Source organism: Ceratotherium simum, chromosome 3, assembly GCF_057802395.1.
Source record: "Ceratotherium simum simum isolate JZ-2026a chromosome 3, ASM5780239v1, whole genome shotgun sequence".
Lineage (NCBI taxonomy): Eukaryota > Metazoa > Chordata > Mammalia > Perissodactyla > Rhinocerotidae > Ceratotherium > Ceratotherium simum.
The window spans coordinates 20961343-20972823 of NC_141902.1; the positions used below are offsets into that span (position 1 = coordinate 20961343).

Genomic DNA, 11481 nt, shown 5'->3' on the forward strand with positions numbered 1-11481 from the left:
ATTTATTTACTTTTTGAAAAACGAGCTATCCAACATGAACTGCTAGCATTCCATTCCACCAGAACATAAAATTGGCAGTGTATATAAGTAATTCATTATTATGAGAACATGGTATAAGTGAGATAGACTTGAGTAGGTTCAGACGATTTGCAAGTTGCATGTGGTTCAGACTTGATTGTATTGCCACCTTCCTTCATTTTACACTGATGGCTTCATGGTGAGTTCCTTATGACAAGTCTATGAAATAAAAAAACATCAGGATTGATTTACAGATGATTACACGTAATATGCTGCCACTATACACCTTCCATATACCACGAAGGACAGTGGGAAAGAGAGATCCTACAAGTGGACAAAATATAAGGTGATGTTTCTGATGGTCCACTCTTGGTGTAAGGATAACTAAATAAAAGTATAGATATACTGATTTATGGTAGTGTTTAACAACAACAAAAAATTAGTCTGGCAAATGGAGGGAATATGTTTGGAACACTAAAACCAGAAAGAAAAAAGCAGTCCTATTGGTATACTGCTCAAAATGGGCACAACCTGTGAAAATATTTGTTTCCCGTGTGATTATTCACCAAAAGGCATCTACTGTAGGGTAGGCTGTCCATAATCAGGTGGGATGCAGTCTATACATGATAGACTCTCTCTTTTACCAGGCACGCTGCTTCTTGCTTAATGGACTCAAGTATAAAATCTCATGGTGTGAAGAATAGATGTTATGAGCAAGCTTAATAACATAGACTTCCCCTCGCTGAGTAATTTAACATAGAATTCTCCTTATTATACTCTGTTTTAAGCAGACAGCAATGCTGAGCTCCCCATATGGCACCATCACTAGAAAGTCTTCCACCCACCTGATAACAGGTTGAAATTATTGGATCCTTTCCATTATGAGCAGGGTCGTAAATTGTTCTCATTGAAAAAGAATCTTAGGGCCGGCCCCGTGGCTTAGCTGTTAAGTGCGCGCGCTCCGCTACTGGTGGCCCGGGTTCGGATCCTGGGTGCGCACCGACGCACCGCTTATCCCGTCATGCTGAGGCCGCGTCCCACATACAGCAACTAGAAGGATGTGCAGCTATGACATACAACTATCGACTGGGGGTTTGGGGGAAAAATAAATAAATAAAAAAAAAAAAAAAAAAGAAAAAGAATCTTAATCTAGATAGGTATTTGTAATGATAACCAATAATAGCCAATAATAACACCTTTTACCTTGATGCTTGCCATCTCACACAACATTTGCCCCAAAATGTCCTTCTTGGGAAGTCCCTTCTAAGATGACCCCAAGCTAGGTATCCCTATGATTTTACCTAGCCAAGAGTGAAGAAAAAAATCATATATGCTTTTCCTTTCATTGGTGGATATGTAACTCACTACACATTTAGCCCTTGCTTTTTACCATTCCAGGCTACTTTAATTAGTAATCCTGGCCTGAGACAATTACTTCCGTGCAAGTAGTTTATTTGGGAGGTAATCCCAGGGAGCAGAAGGAAGGATAGGGAGACTGAGATAAGGAGAGAAAGCCAATAAATGAATGCTTTATCAACGTTGCCATTGTGGGTAGCTGTGACTTAGTTTTACCCGGGAACTTCCAAAGACTGTATATAATGCCTCTCAAAATTATCCACCTGAGGATTATTTGTAAGGCACATTTATCCATCTCTTTGAGGGTTGCTCCTGGAACTGTCTACTTTTCCAAAGTGAAATGCATATGAATATTTGGATATCAATGTCGTTAGAGAAACCCTGGGATAGAAACTAAACACTATGCTTACCCAATTCTGATTTCCTCATGTTTGGCCAGATTTAGATGGCCTACATTTTCTCGCAAGCAGGTTCATACCTTCATGCCTAAGGGATATGAATCCTCACCTTTCTTGTCTTTTTCATCTTGTGATATATGAAATTGCCCACTCACTGTTATTACTAGACAAGGAAGAAACAAAACATATACCAGTGAATCCTCTGAGTTCCAGGCATATTTCTATACACTCCAATCTTGAAAGAGTTCCTCAAGATAATTAGAGTTGATTATCCCATTAGTATATTAATCCCTTTATTTGACTTCTTGTCTGCTAGTATAAAGAGCATGTATATGTAACTTGATCAAAGTGTTCTATCTAGGGTCTCTAATTAATCAAAACTTCAGTTTATAAGGATAGGAAACATACATAACACAAGTGGGTTATTGGAAGTGATGGTGAGGAGTTAATTCTACTTTCATTCTTTGATTCATAGCCTCTTGATTTTAGGAATCGGAGACACAGTACTCACTATGTATTTGCCATTGATTCAAAGAATATACTACATCCTGGAATACAGCGTTACAACAGATGTTGTCCTCAAGTTGGCACATTTGTTGAGCTTTTTATAGACCATTAAATTATTCTAATATATATATAGACTATGTTCCTATTATGGCCATGTGCCTATTATTCCATGTCCTTTACAGTAAAATAGTCCCTTTATAGGAGGCAATACTGCATGAGAATCTCAGGTCAGCAAATCTGGCATTCTCTAAGGCCTCAGATGGTGGTGCTGGCAGCAGTTTATGGGCTGGGAAAATAACCCATTTTCAGAGGTGGTATCTATTCCATTAAATGTGAATCACTACCTTCTCCAGGGTGGAAAGTGGCTGATGTAATCAACTTGCCACTAAGTAGCCAGCTGGTCATCCCTAGAGAATGATGCAATATTGAGGTAAGGAAGGATTTTGTTCTCATCTGATGGCAGGGAGGATATTCACTAGGGACAGTATCTAGACCAGCTTTAGTAAGAAGGGGCCTAAGCTATTGAGTACATATATAGCCTCCATCCTTGCCTCCGTTGCTACTTTCTTTATGGTTTCATTGAGCAAACACTGTAATGGCTAAGGAGACAGACTTCCCTATATCTATAAGTATTGCGTCTACTAAGAAAGGAGAGGAAGTATAGCTGAAAGGAGCTTCAAGAGGTAGCCATCATACACTGGCAGGATCCTAGGGAGTGTACGTGGTCTGGATAAACAGGGGAAGAACTTAAGGTTGGATAACAGAGAGCTTACATATACGAGGCTGTCTCTCATGATATTTGTCCATCTGACAAGTCATTCTGTCTATCTGATATTCGAGTACTTCCTCTGGGGTGGGTGCCCTCTGATAAGAATTAGAAAAGATACAAAAATCCACACCTGTTTGCCTGCTTCCATTAGTCTTCTTAAATGCCTTGTAAAGGATGTTGTGATATGCTCCTTAGATAACCTTTTGAGGACTGATTCTCGTTCTCCTAACAGCTAAGCTTTTCTATGAATGAAAACTCTGGGTTTAATCACTCTCCAGAAATTTCTCTCAGTGAAAGTGTGCAACCTTGCCCAAAGTCACAATCCCTTCTTGGAGGCAGTATCCAATAACTGGTTGATGCAGAGATATAAACTTTGCTGCAAGTTGGAAAACATTAGACATTCTTGTAGAAATAGCTAAGGCCTTTGTTGAGCCAGAATCACTGTTCAATTCCTCTTCTATTCAATCCTACTTCCTTCTCTCTCTGACATAGGCCCCCAAGGGCACTACTTAATAAATTTACTGAAATCCCCAATCTCAATCTCTGAAAGACAATAGTAAGACAGATGGTGGCAGGAGTGATCTGAGGAAACAGACACAGAAATGGGATTCTGGTGCTGTATGACCAGCAGCAGGGAAGACCTACTGGGAGTATATGGGACATTGGAAGCCAACAAAATACAGTAGCCATGAAATTTTTAAAACTTTCATTGATGGTGAATTGATATGGGATACCAGGGAAGGAAAGGTACTGGTAGGGGCAATAAACAGGCATTTAAGAAGTTTGAGTAAGTAAAAAGTATAGTATCTATGGAATTGAATGGCTTTTTCTAGGTGTTTCTAATGCATTGAGGAAAGTCGAAAGGCTAAAGGTGATTACTTACCAATCAAAGTCTTAGTTTGAAGGCTAAAGGACTTTCTTGGCAACATGTATGTAGACTCTCATCATCCCCTATTTATCCAGACCCTGGACACTCCCTAGGATCCTGCCAGTATATGATGGCTATATCTTGAAACTCCTTTCATCTATACTCCCTTGCCTCTCTTAGTAGGCTCAACACTTCCCTGGTCATGCAGCCAGAGGGCATGAAAAGATAAGGATTTGACCCAAGAATTATCTATAAATTTATTTATAAGGGTAGCTACAAAGGAGTATGAATTTTCTACCTCATTTAGTATGTGATACCAAGTTCAAGGCATTGATTGGGTGGGCGAGGGACATTGAGAAATGAGTTAAAGATATCTAAATTAATACTTTCAAAATACTTGAATCCCTGCGGCTGAGTGGTTCAAGTTCCATGCGCTCAGCTGTGGCAGCCCAGGTTCACAGGTTCGTATCCCAGGTTCAGACCTACTCCACTCGTCAGCCATCCTGTGGCGGCATCCCACATAACAAAATAGAGGAAGATTGGCACCGACGTTAGCTCAGGGCTAATCTTCTTCAAGCAAAAAAAAGAGGAAGATTGCCAATGGATGTTAGCTCAAGGCGAATCTTCCTCACCAAAAAGAAAAAAAATCTTGAATCTCTAGATTCTTCTGAACCCTGTGGTGCTTAGAAACCGACCACTACACCATCTTAAAGGTGAGTGCACCACCTTGCTTGAAGATTATGTAGACGCCTCTGACTTGCAAGAAAGCACGACCCTTCCTCAGGATCTACCATCACTAAACCTCTGGATCACTAGGCCTATAAGTACAATTAAGCTACGACAGAACATGACCAGGGAAGTGTTGGGCCTACTAAGAGATGCAAGGAAGTTTAGCTGAAAGGAGTTTCAAGATGTAGCCATCATATACTGGCAGGATCCTAGGGAATGTCCATGGTCTAGATAAATAGGGGAAGAACTTAAAGTTGGATAACGGAGAGCTTATAGATGTGAGGCTCTTTCTCACGATACAAGATTTATCGTCTTAGAAAGATCTCCAGAATATAGTAATAATGCCCTGTTAAGGTGGCCTCGGAAATTGGAGAAAGTGATGGCTAATAGTAAATATATAGATATGCCAGAATTTCCATAAAAGACAGTGGAAGATAAGATTAAAATTCTTAGAGAAATGGACATGCTTGAGTAGATATGCTACCTAGGTCAAAAAACTCACCAACTGCCTAAATTTTATAGGGGGCTCAAAAGACACTTTCTTTTTTAACCAAAACAATAAAGAATGTTCTAGGCAAAGGGGTACCACCATCGCTGAGAAGCTCAGTGGTGACTCATTGGTATAGGACACAATAGGAGATGCTGTTTCAGGTCGGGGTTCCCTGATAGCAATGTGGATTATAGGAACCCTAAATAATATAAGATGGCAGTGCTTAAATCAGTATGAAAGTCAAAGTGGCAGCCAAAGGGACATGACCACTTGACAGTTAAGGAGAGAGTTAATAGATCACTATGCCCCTAGACACAAATTAATGGGCTGTCAATAAAGAAACTGATCAACCTAAACATTCAAAAGAATTAAGGACAGATATCCAGGATGTTGCAGGCAACTGCCCTATAAAAATCAGTCTCTTGCCCAGTTTTTTGAATTGAGCCAGTTTTAAACTTGAAACCATGACCACAGGAAAGACTAAGTCTCCATGAGGAAGGTATCTGCAATATCACAGCAAGTGAATAGAATAATGATTTCCCCATTCCTTCCCCAAAAGGGCCCTATAGCCACTTACTCTGGTACAGTGGAAAAAAATTGAATACCCAACATTTTATGGATTATTGAACGTAGGGTCACGCTATAGGGTCACATTGATTCACTATATTGAAAATATCGTGTTAATCAGACCAGATGAGCAAGAAGTGGTAAGTACACTGATGGCCTTGGTAAGACACATGAACTTCTGAGGGCAACAGAAAAAAATGACATTAATTCTAGGGCCCACTACATCAGTAAAGTTTTGAGGTGTTCAGTGGTCTAGGGCATACTGACACAATCCGTCCAAAGTAAAGATTAAATTATTGAAATTTGCACATTCTACCACTTACAAGGAAGCTTCTGCAGGTTCCAGATGCAGCATATTCCATACTTGGGAACACTAGGTCAACCCAGTTACCTGATGTCATTAAAGGCTGCCAGTTTTGAATGGGACACAGGATATGAAAGGGCTGTACAGGAGATTCAGTCTATGGTGCAGGTGGCTTTGCTGTTTGGGTCATAGAACCTTGCAAACTGTATAGTGTTAAAAGGTGTTGACGATTGGACTAGGTGCCATGTGGTGCTTATAGTCAGCACAAGTGAAATAATTGGAATGGAGACTTCTAGGTTTCTGGATGAAGCTCACGCTATCTTCAGTGAATAAATATACATGATTTTAAAACAGGTCCTACAAGCGAATAGGTGCTGGTATAGATAGAGAACCTGACCATGACATTAAGAGATTATGTAGAAAAGCTTCCCATGATTATTTGATTTCTCTCCAGACCCACCAAGTCATAAGGATGAATGGGCTCAGCACCATTGTAAGATAGATTGGGCAAAAGCAGAAATAGAGGCCACAAGCAAACTGCAAAAGAAGGTGATCCAGAGTACCATGACAGCCAGCACTGTTGCACTGGTGCCTCTCTCAGCTAAAACCTGTAATCTCATGGGAGGGATGGTCATTGATAATTTAGGATCAGTTGATTGAGGCCAATCAATGGATTAGAGATGTATATGCACGATAGACAAAAATGAGCTGCTGCAGTACTACAACCCTACATGGAGTAGCTCCAAAAGATAGAAGTGAGTGAAGCCCACCACCCCCAGCACTCCAACCAGTGGAAGAGCTTTTTGTAAGGCAATTGATCATCCACTTGGTGTGGGGAGAGAAGAATAATTACGGACTCATGGGCAATGTCAAATGGCTTGGCTGGTTGAACAGAAGCCTGGGAGAAGAAATATTGGAAAACAGAGAGCAAAGAAGTTTGGGGAAGATGCACATGGATGGATCTATAAAAAGATGGCACAAAGTATAAAGAGCTTCATATCACATGAAAACACTCACCAAAAAATATCCACTTTAGAAGATACATTAAGGTTGGTCAATTAATAGTAACCAGCCTCTGTCATTGCTCACCCCAGGACTGGCACAATAGGCTCATAGGCTGTAAATGATATCGATAGGCTCATAAGTGCAGTAGCCATGAAGATAGCAACAAAGACTATGTATGGATCTAACTGTATGGACTTCCAATCTCCAAAGTTTACCTATCTACTGCTGCTGACAAAGTCAACAATAGAGACTAATTATGAGCCCCTGATATGATACTATCCCTTGAAGAGACAACTTGTTGCTTGATGGCAAGTGAATTAAGTTGGATCCCATCCGTATTGGAAGGGGCAGTGGTTCACCTTAAGTGGAGTCAATACATATATCTAGTAGGGTATGCTTGACTCCCTGCAAGACCTCAGATAGAATCATATCTGGCTTGATCCACTTACCCATGATCTCACAAAACATAAGCTCTCTTTACAGAAAACAAAGTGTGAAATTTAACATATGTCCATAGGACACATTCGTCTTATTATCCATCTTACTGCCTCTTAGAAGCTGTTGACCTGACAGAATGATGGAAATGTCTTTTGAAGGTGTAACTGAGACACGTCAGCTTGGATATGATAGCTTACACAGACGGTGAGGCATTTTTCAATATTCAATGTTTATGCTAAATCAATGACATTTTATGCTTCTGAGTCTTCACTAGGTAGGATAAACATGGATTTGGTAGCCAAGGATAAAAGTAATAGCAGCCTTTCTTAGCATCAAACTCAGTGTCTTCCTTGGGGAATTTGCACTTCCCATTCCCATTGTAATATGGGTTTAGATGCCCTGGTTCCAAGAGACAAACGTTTCCCTGAAGGAACAGGAAGAGTCCTACGAAACTTGAAGCCGTGGCTATCACCTGGCCTCCTTATATCAAGAGAGAAGCAAGCAAGGAAAGGAGTTATCAGCCTGGAAAATATAATTGACCCTAATTATCAAGAGGAGGTAGGACTGTTATTAGACGTAAGGACAGGAAGGATTATGTTTGGTACCCAGGTCATCCATTTACAGGTATTTTGGTATTCCTTTGCCCATTTTTGGGAGTCAATGGACAAGTGCAACAATTTGCAAAGATTGGGATGATCAGGTCTTGGGAATTCTAAGGCATAAGGATCTTGGTGGGCACCCTATACCAGCAGAAATGCTGTCTAAAAAGAGGGAATCTCCAGTCAGACAGGCCTGGAGATGCTTCTGGAAGGAATATCACTATGGCCACCCAAGGAGAACCCCAAGTCCAGTTCAAACTTGTATTGGTTGTTGATGGAGGTACTGGAAAATCTACATTCGTGAAAAGTCATCTGACAGGTGAATTTGAGAGGTATGTAGCTGCCTTGAGTGTTGAGATCCATCTCCTTGTGTTCCATACCAACAGAGGACCTACTAAGTTCAATGTATGGGATATAGCTGGTAAGGAGCAATTAGGTGGACTGAGAGATGGCTATTACATCCAAGCCTGGTGTACCATTATAATGTTTGATGTAACATCGAGAGTTACTTACAAGAATGTGCCTAATTGGCATAGAGATATGGTATGAGTGTGTCAAAACATCCCCATCATGTTGTGTGGCAACAAAGTGGATATTAAGGACAGGAAAGTTAAGGTAAAATCTATGATCTTCCACCGAAAGAAGAATCTTCAGTAAATATGACATTTTTGCCAAAAGTGACTACAACTTTGAAAAGCCCTTCCTCTGGCTTGCTGGAAAGCTCATTGGAGACCCTAACTTGGAGTTTGTCACCATGCCTGCTCTTGCCCCCCTTGACATTGTCATGGACCCAGCTTTGGCAGCATAGTAGAGCATGATCTAGAGGTTGCTCAAACAACTGCTCTCCCCTATGAGAATGATGACCTGTGAGAAAATGAAGCTGAAGCCCAGCGTCAGAAGTCTGGTTTTATAGGCAATCATCCTATGATGTCAGTGGTGCAGTGTGTTTGTCATTTGGTTACATGGCTAAGCAGAACATGTGCTTAATCTTTGGGATGCCGAAGGAGATGAATGGGCTTCAGAGTGAATGTGGCAGTTAAAAAAATACCTTCATTTTTTTGGACCTGCATATTTAGTTGTTTTGGAATGCAGTCATTTCCTACTTGAGTTTCAAATATAAGACTGTACAGTCACATCACACAAAAAATAAAATAAAATGAAAAGAGGGAATCTCAAATGTACAATAGGAAATGAAGACAATGTGTATCAATTTCACTCCTGAGATTAGCTGCAGCAGGCGTTGTGGTTCTTCCCACTAATCTTCCTTTCATTCTTCGGGAAAAGAGACCAACCAAAATGATAGCAGAGCTTCTCACAGAACTTATGATATAAAATAAGTAAATCAGAGCAGCATAAGAGGTGATGTGTGTGGTACCCAGATCACTTCTTCTGGACTGAGGCACTCATTCCTTCTATTGTTTGGGAGTGCTGGTGGCTAAAGACTCCCAGCTTAGTCTCTTTTTATACCGGATGGGGAATATCAAGAGGAAATTGGGTTGGCACTACGCAATACAGGCAGGGAAGAATGTGTCTGGAACCCATTCTCTGGGGAGTGTTTTAGCACTCTGATGTCACGTGATAAATGTAATGTAAAACTGCAACAACTGATACAAATAGGAGTGCTAATGGCCCAAAAAGAATTCTTAATGACTCAGACTCTATAAAAATGAAAGGTTGGTTTTGGGTCACTTTACCAGCCAAGGAACCCTGACCAGGTGTAGTTCTTACTTAGGGCAAAGGAAAAAGGTGGCAGAAACCCTTATCTTTGGAAGGTCGTGGTGAAGGTGCAGTGGTTCTGTGACGCATAGGGGCTCTGCAGAGCTTCACACAAGCTTCACTTTGTCCTCATGGCAGTGTTCACAGATCTATCTATGAGCTCCTCCTTAAAGTCCTAATTTAACGGCTAAATGTGAAGCCTTTTTGGATTTCCTTCAAGCTTCCGTTTCTCCAATATATCTAGATGTTCCAATGGACGCCATTTAGTGACTATTTCTTCTGGACCCCAATAGCAGCCTTTTATGCCTTCACTCTCCCACCTCTTGCCATACCCATGTGGATTCTAATTTTTATATTAAACCCCTAATTACTGTAACACTTAAATTGGAATGATATGATACGGAATGAATGATAATGGAAACTAAGTCATATCCAAAATTGGGATAAAGCTAAAGTAGAATTTAGATGCATATATTAGAAAAGAATAATTTATTATAGGAAAAAATCTTTATGACTTTGGAGTAGTTGAAGATTTCTTAAACAAGGCACTGAGACCACTAAGCATAAGGTAAGATATTTTTAATTGGACTTTATTAAAATTATCAAAAGACACCGTTAAGAGAGTAGAAGAGGACTCTACAAACTAGGAGAGAATGCTTTCAAAACCTGCATCCCACAATAGACTTGCATCCATATATATTTTTAAATAATATATAAAATTAATTAGAAAAAGACAACTCAATTAAGGAAAAAAAATGGAAAAGACTTAGGCAATTCTCAAAAGAGGCTATCCAAATCACACATAAGCTTGCAAAAATGTAAATTATAACCAAAATGCCATACCACTGCAAACCCACTAGAATGGCTAAATTTTCTAACTGACAAAACCAAGTGTTTTGGTTTGGAATGGAGCAAATTTCACGGACTGTTGGTGGGAGTGTGAGTTGATAAAACCATTTTGGAAAATTGTTTGGCATTATCCACTAACGCTGAGCATATCTATACTCTTAGACTGTGGAGTTCAACTCTTTGTTTTTTACTTGCGATGACACACAGGATAGGATAGTTTAATGAAACTCTAAATATCAGAGGTCTTACCCGGTATCGAAATTTACTAATAATTCAAAGGTTAGAGGTAACTACAAGACACAAGCAAAACATGAACTCCAAAACATCTTGAACATAATGAGTCACTTATTGTTGCCTAACTTCAAGGGGTTGGGAATGCGCCCAGAAAAAGAAGAGAACCAGACACAGATGAGTTTTAGAAGTATTTATGGGATCTGACAAAAGCAACATATCTAGTCCTTGGCAAAATCTGAGTAAACTGTGTTGGATTAATTTACTAAAGTTATTAGAGAGAAGGAGTGATCATAGGGAAAAAAGTCAACGTAACCTACTTAAAGTTTTAAATGTTTCACAAAAATTCTTTAAAAGTCTTTTAAATATATGATATAAGCTCAGGATTATGGAATAATTGTGAAAAGAAATCAGAAGAAATTCGAACTTCAGCAGAGCCATTTAACATTTTTCCATTGCTTTTATTTGGGATTTGCATATGGAGATCAGGATGTATCATAATCTTTTCAACCCATAAAATCTCTAAGATTTGAAATTTCAAAGTTGCTGGATAACATCAAACTTTTTTGATAAGTGAAGACACTGATGAAAAAAATTACAAGATCTCACAATTAAGTGCAAGTAAGCAGCAAAGTAG

The 11481-nt window shown here is 39.7% G+C and overlaps 1 pseudogene; it reads left to right on the top strand.

The window, feature by feature from the left end:
* Window positions 1–8267: 8267 nt before the first annotated feature.
* LOC101408784 (GTP-binding nuclear protein Ran-like) lies at window positions 8268–8918 on the top strand (annotated as a pseudogene).
* The last annotated feature ends 2563 nt before the right edge of the window (window positions 8919–11481 follow it).